This window comes from Ambystoma mexicanum, chromosome 7p (genome assembly GCF_040938575.1).
Source record: "Ambystoma mexicanum isolate Mex_15411 chromosome 7p, UKY_AmexF1_1, whole genome shotgun sequence".
Taxonomy (NCBI): domain Eukaryota; kingdom Metazoa; phylum Chordata; class Amphibia; order Caudata; family Ambystomatidae; genus Ambystoma; species Ambystoma mexicanum.
The window spans coordinates 729,999,542-730,013,212 of NC_090939.1; positions in this window are offsets into that span (position 1 = coordinate 729,999,542).

Below are 13,671 nucleotides of genomic sequence, written 5' to 3' on the forward strand. Positions count from 1 at the left end.
CACTGAAATTCCCAAAAATATTTTTAGCACAAAAAATGCATACTACACCCCTGAAAGTTCTGAAAATGTTAGCAGCCCAAAAATGCCTTAAAATGCATTTTAGGCCTGCAAACATGTTGAAAACTTTGAAGGACCAAAAAAGGGGTTTACAGGCATCCTAGACCCCTAAAGTCCAGAAAATGTTGGTGGGCCAAAATCTGTGTCAGAGAGCTCTGAATGTCCCAAAACATGTGCAGCCTGAAAGGGGCATTAACCCGCATCCTAGACCACTGAAATTCCCCAAAATATTTTTGGCATGAAAAATGCAACCTATACCCCTGAAGCTCAGAATATGTTAGCAGCCCAAAAATGCCTTAAAATGCATTTTAGGCCTGCAAAAATGTTGAAAACTTTGAAGGACCAAAAAAGGGGTTTACAGGCATCCTAGACCCCCTAAAGTCCAGAAAATGTTGGTGGCCCAAAAATGGTGAAAGAGAGCCCTGAATGTCCCAAAAACATTTCCAGCCTCAAAGGGGCATTAACCCGCATCCTAGACCACTGAAATTCCCCAAAATATTTTTGGCATGAAAAATGCAACCTATACCCCTGAAGCTCAGAATATTTTAGCAGCCCAAAAATGCCTTAAAATGCATTTTAGGCCTGCAAAAATGTTGAAAACTTTGAAGGACCAAAAAAGGGGTTTACAGGCATCCTAGACCCCCTAAAGTCCAGAAAATGTTGGTGGGCCAAAATCTGTGTCAGAGAGCTCTGAATGTCCCAAAAACATTTGCAGCCTCAAAGGGGCATTAACCCGCATCCTAGACCACTGCAATTTCCCAAAATATTTTTGGCACGAAAAATGCAACCTATACCCCTGAAGCTCAGAATATGTTAGCAGCCCAAAAAAGACCTTAAAATGCATTTTATGCCTGCAAAAATGTTGAAAACTTTGGAGGCCCAAAGAAGGGGTTTACAGGCATCCTAGACCCCCTAAAGTCCAGAAAATGTTGGTGGGCCAAAATCTGTGTCAGAGAGCTCTGAATGCCCCAAAAACATTTGCAGAGTGAAACGGGCATTAACCCACATCCTAGACCACTGAAATTCCCAAAAATATTTTTGCCACGAAAAATGCATCCTACACCCCTGAAAGCTCAGAATATGTTAGCAGCCCAAAAAAGGCCTTAAAATGCATTTTAGGCCTGCAAAAATGTTGAAAACGTTGAAGGACCAAAAAAGAGGTTTACAGGCATCCTAGACCCCCTAAAGTCCAGAAAATGTTGGTGGCCCAAAAATGGTGTCAGAGAGCCCTGAATGTCCCAATAACATTTGCAGAGTGAAACGGGCATTAACCCGCATCCTAAACCTCTGACATTCCCAAAAATATTTTTGGCACAAAAAATGCATACTACACCCCTGAAAGTTCTGAAAATGTTAGCAGCCCAAAAATGCCTTAAAATGCATTGTAGGCCTGCAAACATGTTGAAAACTTTGAAGGACCAAAAAAGGGGTTTACAGGCATCCTAGACCCCTAAAGTCCAGAAAATGTTGGTGGGCCAAAATCTGTGTCAGAGAGCTCTGAATGTCCCAAAACATTTGCAGCCTGAAGGGGGCATTAACCCGCATCCTAGACCACTGAAACTCCAAAAAATATTTTTGGCACGAAAAATGCAACCTATACCCCTGAAGCTCAGAATATGTTAGCAGCCCAAAAAAGGCCTTAAAATGCATTTTAGGCCTGCAAAAATGTTGAAAACTTTGAAGAACCAAAAAAGGGGTTTACAGGCATCCTAGACCCCCTAAAGTCCAGAAAATGTTGGTGGCCCAAAAATGGTGTCAGAGAGCCTTGAATGTCCCAAAAACATTTGCAGCCTGAAAGGGGCAAACCCGCATCCTAGACCACTGAAATGCCCAAAAATATTTTTGCCACAAAAAATGCATACTACACCCCTGAATGTTCTGAAAATGTTAGCAGCCCAAAAATGCCTTAAAATGCATTTTAGGCCTGCAAAAATGTTGAAAACTTTGAAGGACCAAAAAAGGGGTTTACAGGCATCCTAGACCCCCTAAAGTCCAGAAAATGTTGGTGGGCCAAAATCTGTGTCAGAGAGCTCTGAATGTCCCAAAAACATTGTCAGCCTGAAAGGGGCATTAACTCGCATCCTAGACCACTGAAATTCCCAAAAATATTTTTGCCACGAAAAATGCATCCTACACCCCTGAAAGCTCAGAATATGTTAGCAGCCCAAAAAAGGCCTTAAAATGCATTTTAGGCCTGCAAAAATGTTGAAAACTTTGAAGGACCAAAAAAGAGGTTTACAGGCATCCTAGACCCCCTAAAGTCCAGAAAATGTTGGTGGCCCAAAAATGGTGTCAGAGAGCCCTGAATGTCCCAATAACATTTGCAGAGTGAAACGGGCATTAACCCGCATCCTAGACCTCTGACATTCCCAAAAATATTTTTGGCACAAAAAATGAATACTACACCCATGAAGCTCAGAATATGTTAGCAGCCCAAAAAAGGCCTTAAAGTGCATCTTAGGCCTGCAAAAATGTAGAAAACTTTGGAGGTGGAAAAAGGGGCTTAGAGGCATCCTAGACCCCCTAAAGTCCAGAAAATGGTTGTGGCCCAAAAATGGTGTCAGAGAGCCCTGAATGCTCCAAAAACATTTGCAGCCTCAAAGGGGCATTAACCCGCATCCTAGACCACTGAAATTCCCAAAAATATTTTTGGCACAAAAAATGCATACTACACCCCTGAAAGTTCTGAAAATGTTAGCAGCCCAAAAATGCCTTAAAATGCATTTTAGGCCTGCAAAAATGTTGAAAACTTTGAAGGACCAAAAAAGGGGTTTACAGGCATCCTAGACCCCCTAAAGTCCAGAAAATGTTGGTGGGCCAAAATCTGTGTCAGAGAGCTCTGAATGTCCCAAAAACATTTGCAGCCTCAAAGGGGCATTAACCCGCATCCTAGACCACTGAAATTCCCAAAAATATTTTTGGCACGAAAAATGCATCCTACACCCATGAAGCTCAGAATATGTTAGCAGCCCAAAAAAGCCATTAAAATGCATTTTAGGCCTGCAAAAATGTTGAAAACTTTGAAGAACCAAAAAAGGGGTTTACAGGCATCCTAGACCCCCTAAAGTCCAGAAAATGTTGGTGGCTCAAAAATGGTGTCAGAGAGCCCTGAATGTCCCAATAACATTTGCAGAGTGAAACGGGCATTAACCCGCATCCTAAACCTCTGACATTCCCAAAAATATTTTTGGCACAAAAAATGCATACTACACCCCTGAAAGTTCTGAAAATGTTAGCAGCCCAAAAATGCCTTAAAATGCATTGTAGGCCTGCAAACATGTTGAAAACTTTGAAGGACCAAAAAAGGGGTTTACAGGCATCCTAGACCCCTAAAGTCCAGAAAATGTTGGTGGGCCAAAATCTGTGTCAGAGAGCTCTGAATGTCCCAAAACATTTGCAGCCTGAAGGGGGCATTAACCCGCATCCTAGACCACTGAAACTCCAAAAAATATTTTTGGCACGAAAAATGCAACCTATACCCCTGAAGCTCAGAATATGTTAGCAGCCCAAAAAAGACCTTAAAATGCATTTTATGCCTGCAAAAATGTTGAAAACTTTGGAGGCCCAAAGAAGGGGTTTACAGGCATCCTAGACCCCCTAAAGTCCAGAAAATGTTGGTGGGCCAAAATCTGTGTCAGAGAGCTCTGAATGCCCCAAAAACATTTGCAGAGTGAAACGGGCATTAACCCACATCCTAGACCACTGAAATTCCCAAAAATATTTTTGCCACGAAAAATGCATCCTACACCCCTGAAAGCTCAGAATATGTTAGCAGCCCAAAAAAGGCCTTAAAATGCATTTTAGGCCTGCAAAAATGTTGAAAACGTTGAAGGACCAAAAAAGAGGTTTACAGGCATCCTAGACCCCCTAAAGTCCAGAAAATGTTGGTGGCCCAAAAATGGTGTCAGAGAGCCCTGAATGTCCCAATAACATTTGCAGAGTGAAACGGGCATTAACCCGCATCCTAAACCTCTGACATTCCCAAAAATATTTTTGGCACAAAAAATGCATACTACACCCCTGAAAGTTCTGAAAATGTTAGCAGCCCAAAAATGCCTTAAAATGCATTGTAGGCCTGCAAACATGTTGAAAACTTTGAAGGACCAAAAAAGGGGTTTACAGGCATCCTAGACCCCTAAAGTCCAGAAAATGTTGGTGGGCCAAAATCTGTGTCAGAGAGCTCTGAATGTCCCAAAACATTTGCAGCCTGAAGGGGGCATTAACCCGCATCCTAGACCACTGAAACTCCAAAAAATATTTTTGGCACGAAAAATGCAACCTATACCCCTGAAGCTCAGAATATGTTAGCAGCCCAAAAAAGGCCTTAAAATGCATTTTAGGCCTGCAAAAATGTTGAAAACTTTGAAGAACCAAAAAAGGGGTTTACAGGCATCCTAGACCCCCTAAAGTCCAGAAAATGTTGGTGGCCCAAAAATGGTGTCAGAGAGCCTTGAATGTCCCAAAAACATTTGCAGCCTGAAAGGGGCAAACCCGCATCCTAGACCACTGAAATGCCCAAAAATATTTTTGCCACAAAAAATGCATACTACACCCCTGAATGTTCTGAAAATGTTAGCAGCCCAAAAATGCCTTAAAATGCATTTTAGGCCTGCAAAAATGTTGAAAACTTTGAAGGACCAAAAAAGGGGTTTACAGGCATCCTAGACCCCCTAAAGTCCAGAAAATGTTGGTGGGCCAAAATCTGTGTCAGAGAGCTCTGAATGTCCCAAAAACATTGTCAGCCTGAAAGGGGCATTAACTCGCATCCTAGACCACTGAAATTCCCAAAAATATTTTTGCCACGAAAAATGCATCCTACACCCCTGAAAGCTCAGAATATGTTAGCAGCCCAAAAAAGGCCTTAAAATGCATTTTAGGCCTGCAAAAATGTTGAAAACTTTGAAGGACCAAAAAAGAGGTTTACAGGCATCCTAGACCCCCTAAAGTCCAGAAAATGTTGGTGGCCCAAAAATGGTGTCAGAGAGCCCTGAATGTCCCAATAACATTTGCAGAGTGAAACGGGCATTAACCCGCATCCTAGACCTCTGACATTCCCAAAAATATTTTTGCCACAAAAAATGAATACTACACCCATGAAGCTCAGAATATGTTAGCAGCCCAAAAAAGGCCTTAAAGTGCATCTTAGGCCTGCAAAAATGTAGAAAACTTTGGAGGTGGAAAAAAGGGGTTTAGAGGCATCCTAGACCCCCTAAAGTCCAGAAAATGGTTGTGGCCCAGAAATGATGTCAGAGAGCCCTGAATGTCCCAAAAACATTTGCAGCCTCAAAGGGGCATTAACCCGCATCCTAGACCACTGAAATTCCCAAAAATATTTTTGGCACGAAAAATGCATCCTACACCCATGAAGCTCAGAATATGTTAGCAGCCCAAAAAAGGCCTTAAAATGCATTTTAGGCCTGCAAAAATGTTGAAAACTTTGAAGGGCCAAAAAGGGGTTTACAGGCATCCTAGACCCCCTAAAGTCCAGAAAATGTTGGTGGCCCAAAAATGGTGTCAGAGAGCCCTGAATGTCCCAAAAACATTTTCAGAGTGAAACGGGCATTAACACGCATCCGAGACCACTGAAATTCCCAAAAATATTTTTGGCACAAAAAATGCATACCACACCCCTGAAAGTTCTGAAAATGTTAGCAGCCCAAAAATGCCTTAAAATGCATTTTAGGCCTGCAAAAATGTTGAAAACTTTGAAGGACCAAAAAAGGGGTTTACAGGCATCCTAGACCCCCTAAAGTCCAGAAAATGTTGGTGGGCCAAAATCTGTGTCAGAGAGCTCTGAATGTCCCAAAAACATTGTCAGCCTGAAAGGGGCATTAACTCGCATCCTAGACCACTGAAATTCCCAAAAATATTTTTGCCACGAAAAATGCATCATACACTCCTGAAAGTTCTGAAAATGTTAGCAGCCCAAAAATGCCTTAAAGTGCATCTTAGGCCTGAAAAAATGTAGAAAACTTTGGAGGTGGAAAAAAGGGTTTAGGGGCATCCTAGACCCCCTAAACTCCAGAAAATGTTGGTGGGCCAAAATCGGTGTCAGAGAGCTCTGAATGTCCCAAAAACATTTGCAGCCTGAAAGGGGCATTAAGCCACATCCTAGACCACTGAAATTTCCCAAAATATTTTTGGCATGAAAAATGCAACCTATACCCCTGAAGCTCAGAATATGTTAGCAGCCCAAAAAAGGCCTTAAAATGCATTTTGGGCGTGCAAAAATGTTGAAAACTTTGGAGGCCCAAAAAAGGGGTTTACAGGCATCCTAGACCCCCTAAAGTCCAGAAAATGTTGGTGGGCCAAAATCTGTGTCAGAGAGCTCTGAATGTCCCAAAAATATTGTCAGCCTGAAAGGGGCATTAACTCGCATCCTAGACCACTGAAATTCCCAAAAATATTTTTGGCACAAAAAATGCATACCACACCCCTGAAAGTTCTGAAAATGTTAGCAGCCCAAAAATGCCTTAAAATGCATTTTAGGCCTGCAAAAATGTTGAAAACTTTGAAGGACCAAAAAAGGGGTTTACAGGCATCCTAGACCCCCTAAAGTCCAGAAAATGTTGGTGGGCCAAAATCTGTGTCAGAGAGCTCTGAATGTCCCAAAAACATTGTCAGCCTGAAAGGGGCATTAACTCGCATCCTAGACCACTGAAATTCCCAAAAATATTTTTGCCACGAAAAATGCATCATACACCCCTGAAAGTTCTGAAAATGTTAGCAGCCCAAAAATGCCTTAAGTGCATCTTAGGCCTGAAAAAATGTAGAAAACTTTGGAGGTGGAAAAAAAGGGTTTAGGGGCATCCTAGACCCCCTAAACTCCAGAAAATGTTGGTGGGCCAAAATCGGTGTCAGAGAGCTCTGAATGTCCCAAAAACATTTGCAGCCTGAAAGGGGCATTAAGCCGCATCCTAGACCACTGAAATTTCCGAAAATATTTTTGGCATGAAAAATGCAACCTATACCCCTGAAGCTCAGAATATGTTAGCAGCCCAAAAAAGGCCTTAAAATGCATTTTAGGCCTGCAAAAATGTTGAAAACTTTGAAGGACCAAAAAAGAGGTTTACAGGCATCCTAGACCCCCTAAAGTCCAGAAAATGTTGGTGGCCCGAAAATGGTGTCAGAGAGCCCTGAATGTCCCAAAAACATTTGCAGAGTGAAACGGGCATTAACCTGCATCCTAGACCTTTGACATTCCCAAAAATATTTTTGGCACAAAAAATGAATACTACACCCATGAAGCTCAGAATATGTTAGCAGCCCAAAAAAGGCCTTAAAGTGCATCTTAGGCCTGCAAAAATGTAGAAAACTTTGGAGGTGGAAAAAGGGGCTTAGAGGCATCCTAGACCCCCTAAAGTCCAGAAAATGGTTGTGGCCCAAAAATGGTGTCAGAGAGCCCTGAATGCTCCAAAAACATTTGCAGCCTCAAAGGGGCATTAACCCGCATCCTAGACCACTGAAATTCCCAAAAATATTTTTGGCACAAAAAATGCATACTACACCCCTGAAAGTTCTGAAAATGTTAGCAGCCCAAAAATGCCTTAAAATGCATTTTAGGCCTGCAAAAATGTTGAAAACTTTGAAGGACCAAAAAAGGGGTTTACAGGCATCCTAGACCCCCTAAAGTCCAGAAAATGTTGGTGGGCCAAAATCTGTGTCAGAGAGCTCTGAATGTCCCAAAAACATTTGCAGCCTCAAAGGGGCATTAACCCGCATCCTAGACCACTGAAATTCCCAAAAATATTTTTGGCACGAAAAATGCATCCTACACCCATGAAGCTCAGAATATGTTAGCAGCCCAAAAAAGCCCTTAAAATGCATTTTAGGCCTGCAAAAATGTTGAAAACTTTGAAGAACCAAAAAAGGGGTTTACAGGCATCCTAGACCCCCTAAAGTCCAGAAAATGTTGGTGGCTCAAAAATGGTGTCAGAGAGCCCTGAATGTCCCAATAACATTTGCAGAGTGAAACAGGCATTAACCCGCATCCTAAACCTCTGACATTCCCAAAAATATTTTTGGCACAAAAAATGCATACTACACCCCTGAAAGTTCTGAAAATGTTAGCAGCCCAAAAATGCCTTAAAATGCATTGTAGGCCTGCAAACATGTTGAAAACTTTGAAGGACCAAAAAAGGGGTTTACAGGCATCCTAGACCCCTAAAGTCCAGAAAATGTTGGTGGGCCAAAATCTGTGTCAGAGAGCTCTGAATGTCCCAAAACATTTGCAACCTGAAGGGGGCATTAACCCGCATCCTAGACCACTGAAACTCCAAAAAATATTTTTGGCACGAAAAATGCAACCTATACCCCTGAAGCTCAGAATATGTTAGCAGCCCAAAAAAGACCTTAAAATGCATTTTATGCCTGCAAAAATGTTGAAAACTTTGGAGGCCCAAAGAAGGGGTTTACAGGCATCCTAGACCCCCTAAAGTCCAGAAAATGTTGGTGGGCCAAAATCTGTGTCAGAGAGCTCTGAATGCCCCAAAAACATTTGCAGAGTGAAACGGGCATTAACCCACATCCTAGACCACTGAAATTCCCAAAAATATTTTTGCCACGAAAAATGCATCCTACACCCCTGAAAGCTCAGAATATGTTAGCAGCCCAAAAAAGGCCTTAAAATGCATTTTAGGCCTGCAAAAATGTTGAAAACGTTGAAGGACCAAAAAAGAGGTTTGCAGGCATCCTAGACCCCCTAAAGTCCAGAAAATGTTGGTGGCCCAAAAATGGTGTCAGAGAGCCCTGAATGTCCCAATAACATTTGCAGAGTGAAACGGGCATTAACCCGCATCCTAAACCTCTGACATTCCCAAAAATATTTTTGGCACAAAAAATGCATACTACACCCCTGAAAGTTCTGAAAATGTTAGCAGCCCAAAAATGCCTTAAAATGCATTGTAGGCCTGCAAACATGTTGAAAACTTTGAAGGACCAAAAAAGGGGTTTACAGGCATCCTAGACCCCTAAAGTCCAGAAAATGTTGGTGGGCCAAAATCTGTGTCAGAGAGCTCTGAATGTCCCAAAAACATTTGCAGCCTCAAAGGGGCATTAACCCGCATCCTAGACCACTGAAATTCCCAAAAATATTTTTGGCACGAAAAATGCATCCTACACCCATGAAGCTCAGAATATGTTAGCAGCCCAAAAAAGGCCTTAAAATGCATTTTAGGCCTGCAAAAATGTTGAAAACTTTGAAGGGCCAAAAAGGGGTTTACAGGCATCCTAGACCCCCTAAAGTCCAGAAAATGTTGGTGGCCCAAAAATGGTGTCAGAGAGCCCTGAATGTCCCAAAAACATTTTCAGAGTGAAACGGGCATTAACACGCATCCGAGACCACTGAAATTCCCAAAAATATTTTTGGCACAAAAAATGCATACCACACCCCTGAAAGTTCTGAAAATGTTAGCAGCCCAAAAATGCCTTAAAATGCATTTTAGGCCTGCAAAAATGTTGACAACTTTGAAGGACCAAAAAAGGGGTTTACAGGCATCCTAGACCCCCTAAAGTCCAGAAAATGTTGGTGGGCCAAAATCTGTGTCAGAGAGCTCTGAATGTCCCAAAAACATTGTCAGCCTGAAAGGGGCATTAACTCGCATCCTAGACCACTGAAATTCCCAAAAATATTTTTGCCACGAAAAATGCATCATACACTCCTGAAAGTTCTGAAAATGTTAGCAGCCCAAAAATGCCTTAAAGTGCATCTTAGGCCTGAAAAAATGTAGAAAACTTTGGGGGTGGAAAAAAAGGGTTTAGGGGCATCCTAGACCCCCTAAACTCCAGAAAATGTTGGTGGGCCAAAATCGGTGTCAGAGAGCCCTGAATGTCCCAAAAACATTTGCAGCCTGAAAGGGGCATTAAGCCGCATCCTAGACCACTGAAATTTCCCAAAATATTTTTGGCATGAAAAATGCAACCTATACCCCTGAAGCTCAGAATATGTTAGCAGCCCAAAAAAGGCCTTAAAATGCATTTTGGGCGTGCAAAAATGTTGAAAACTTTGGAGGCCCAAAAAAGGGGTTACAGGCATCCTAGACCCCCGAAAAGTCCAGAAAATGATTGTCGCTCAAAAATAGTGTCAGAGAGCCCTAAATTCCCAAAAACATTTGCAGCCTGAAAGGGGCATTAACCCGCATCCTAGACCACTGAAATGCCCAAAAATATTTTTGCCACAAAAAATGCATACTACACCCCTGAAAGTTCTGAAAATGTCAGCAGCCCAAAAATGCCTTAATATGCATTTTAGGCCTGCAAAAATGTTGAAAACTTTGAAGGACCAAAAAAGGGGTTTACAGGCATCCTAGACCCCCTAAAGTCCAGAAAATGTTGGTGGGCCAAAATCTGTGTCAGAGAGCTCTGAATGTCCCAAAAACATTGTCAACCTGAAAGGGGCATTAACTCGCATCCTAGACCACTGAAATTCCCAAAAATATTTTTGCCACAAAAAATGCATCCTACACCCCTGAAAGCTCAGAATATGTTAGCAGCCCAAAAAAGGCCTTAAAATGCATTTTAGGCCTGCAAAAATGTTGAAAACTTTGAAGGGCCAAAAAGGGGTTTACAGGCATCCTAGACCCCCTAAAGTCCAGAAAATGTTGGTGGCCCAAAAATGGTGTCAGAGAGCCCTGAATGTCCCAAAAACATTTTCAGAGTGAAACGGGCATTAACACGCATCCGAGACCACTGAAATTCCCAAAAATATTTTTGGCACAAAAAATGCATACCACACCCCTGAAAGTTCTGAAAATGTTAGCAGCCCAAAAATGCCTTAAAATGCATTTTAGGCCTGCAAAAATGTTGACAACTTTGAAGGACCAAAAAAGGGGTTTACAGGCATCCTAGACCCCCTAAAGTCCAGAAAATGTTGGTGGGCCAAAATCTGTGTCAGAGAGCTCTGAATGTCCCAAAAACATTGTCAGCCTGAAAGGGGCATTAACTCGCATCCTAGACCACTGAAATTCCCAAAAATATTTTTGCCACGAAAAATGCATCATACACTCCTGAAAGTTCTGAAAATGTTAGCAGCCCAAAAATGCCTTAAAGTGCATCTTAGGCCTGAAAAAATGTAGAAAACTTTGGGGGTGGAAAAAAAGGGTTTAGGGGCATCCTAGACCCCCTAAACTCCAGAAAATGTTGGTGGGCCAAAATCGGTGTCAGAGAGCTCTGAATGTCCCAAAAACATTTGCAGCCTGAAAGGGGCATTAAGCCGCATCCTAGACCACTGAAATTTCCCAAAATATTTTTGGCATGAAAAATGCAACCTATACCCCTGAAGCTCAGAATATGTTAGCAGCCCAAAAAAGGCCTTAAAATGCATTTTGGGCGTGCAAAAATGTTGAAAACTTTGGAGGCCCAAAAAAGGGGTTACAGGCATCCTAGACCCCCGAAAAGTCCAGAAAATGATTGTCGCTCAAAAATAGTGTCAGAGAGCCCTAAATTCCCAAAAACATTTGCAGCCTGAAAGGGGCATTAACCCGCATCCTAGACCACTGAAATGCCCAAAAATATTTTTGCCACAAAAAATGCATACTACACCCCTGAAAGTTCTGAAAATGTCAGCAGCCCAAAAATGCCTTAATATGCATTTTAGGCCTGCAAAAATGTTGAAAACTTTGAAGGACCAAAAAAGGGGTTTACAGGCATCCTAGACCCCCTAAAGTCCAGAAAATGTTGGTGGGCCAAAATCTGTGTCAGAGAGCTCTGAATGTCCCAAAAACATTGTCAACCTGAAAGGGGCATTAACTCGCATCCTAGACCACTGAAATTCCCAAAAATATTTTTGCCACGAAAAATGCATCCTACACCCCTGAAAGCTCAGAATATGTTAGCAGCCCAAAAAAGGCCTTAAAATGCATTTTAGGCCTGCAAAAATGTTGAAAACTTTGAAGGACCAAAACAGAGGTTTACAGGCATCCTAGACCCCCTAAAGTCCAGAAAATGTTGGTGGCCCAAAAATGGTGTCAGAGAGCCCTGAATGTCCCAAAAACATTGTCAACCTGAAAGGGGCATTAACTCGCATCCTAGACCACTGAAATTCCCAAAAATATTTTTGGCACAAAAAATGCATACTACACCCCTGAAAGTTCTGAAAATGTTAGCAGCCCAAAAATGCCTTAAAATGCATTTTAGGCCTGCAAAAATGTTGAAAACTTTGAAGGACCAAAAAAGGGGTTTACAGGCATCCTAGACCCCCTAAAGTCCAGAAAATGTTGGTGGCCCAAAAATGGTGTCAGAGAGCCCTGAATGTCCCAAAAACATTTGCAGAGTGAAACGGGCATTAACCTGCATCCTAGACCTCTGACATTCCCAAAAATATTTTTGGCACAAAAAATGAATACTACACCCATGAAGCTCAGAATATGTTAGCAGCCCAAAAAAGGCCTTAAAGTGCATCTTAGGCCTGCAAAAATGTAGAAAACTTTGGAGGTGGAAAAAAGGGGCTTAGAGGCATCCTAGACCCCCTAAAGTCCAGAAAATGGTTGTGGCCCAAAAATGGTGTCAGAGAGCCCTGAATGCTCCAAAAACATTTGCAGCCTCAAAGGGGCATTAACCCGCATCCTAGACCACTGAAATTCACAAAAATATTTTTGGCACAAAAAATGCATACTACACCCCTGAAACTTCTGAAAATGTTAGCAGCCCAAAAATGCCTTAAAATGCATTTTAGGCCTGCAAAAATGTTGAAAACTTTGAAGGACCAAAAAAGGGGTTTACAGGCATCCTAGACCCCCTAAAGTCCAGAAAATGTTGGTGGGCCAAAATCTGTGTCAGAGAGCTCTGAATGTCCCAAAAACATTTGCAGCCTCAAAGGGGCATTAACCCGCATCCTAGACCACTGAAATTCCCAAAAATATTTTTGGCACGAAAAATGCATCCTACACCCATGAAGCTCAGAATATGTTAGCAGCCCAAAAAAGGCCTTAAAATGCATTTTAGGCCTGCAAAAATGTTGAAAACTTTGAAGAACCAAAAAAGGGGTTTACAGGCATCCTAGACCCCCTAAAGTCCAGAAAATGTTGGTGGCCCAAAAATGGTGTCAGAGAGCCCTGAATGCTCCAAAAACATTTGCAGAGTGAAACGGGCATTAACCCGCATCCTAGACCACTGAAATTCCCAAAAATATTTTTAGCACAAAAAATGCATACTACACCCCTGAAAGTTCTGAAAATGTTAGCAGCCCAAAAATGCCTTAAAATGCATTTTAGGCCTGCAAACATGTTGAAAACTTTGAAGGACCAAAAAAGGGGTTTACAGGCATCCTAGACCCCTAAAGTCCAGAAAATGTTGGTGGGCCAAAATCTGTGTCAGAGAGCTCTGAATGTCCCAAAACATGTGCAGCCTGAAAGGGGCATTAACCCGCATCCTAGACCACTGAAATTCCCCAAAATATTTTTGGCATGAAAAATGCAACCTATACCCCTGAAGCTCAGAATATGTTAGCAGCCCAAAAATGCCTTAAAATGCATTTTAGGCCTGCAAAAATGTTGAAAACTTTGAAGGACCAAAAAAGGGGTTTACAGGCATCCTAGACCCCCTAAAGTCCAGAAAATGTTGGTGGGCCAAAATCTGTGTCAGAGAGCTCTGAATGTCCCAAAAACATTTGCAGCCTCA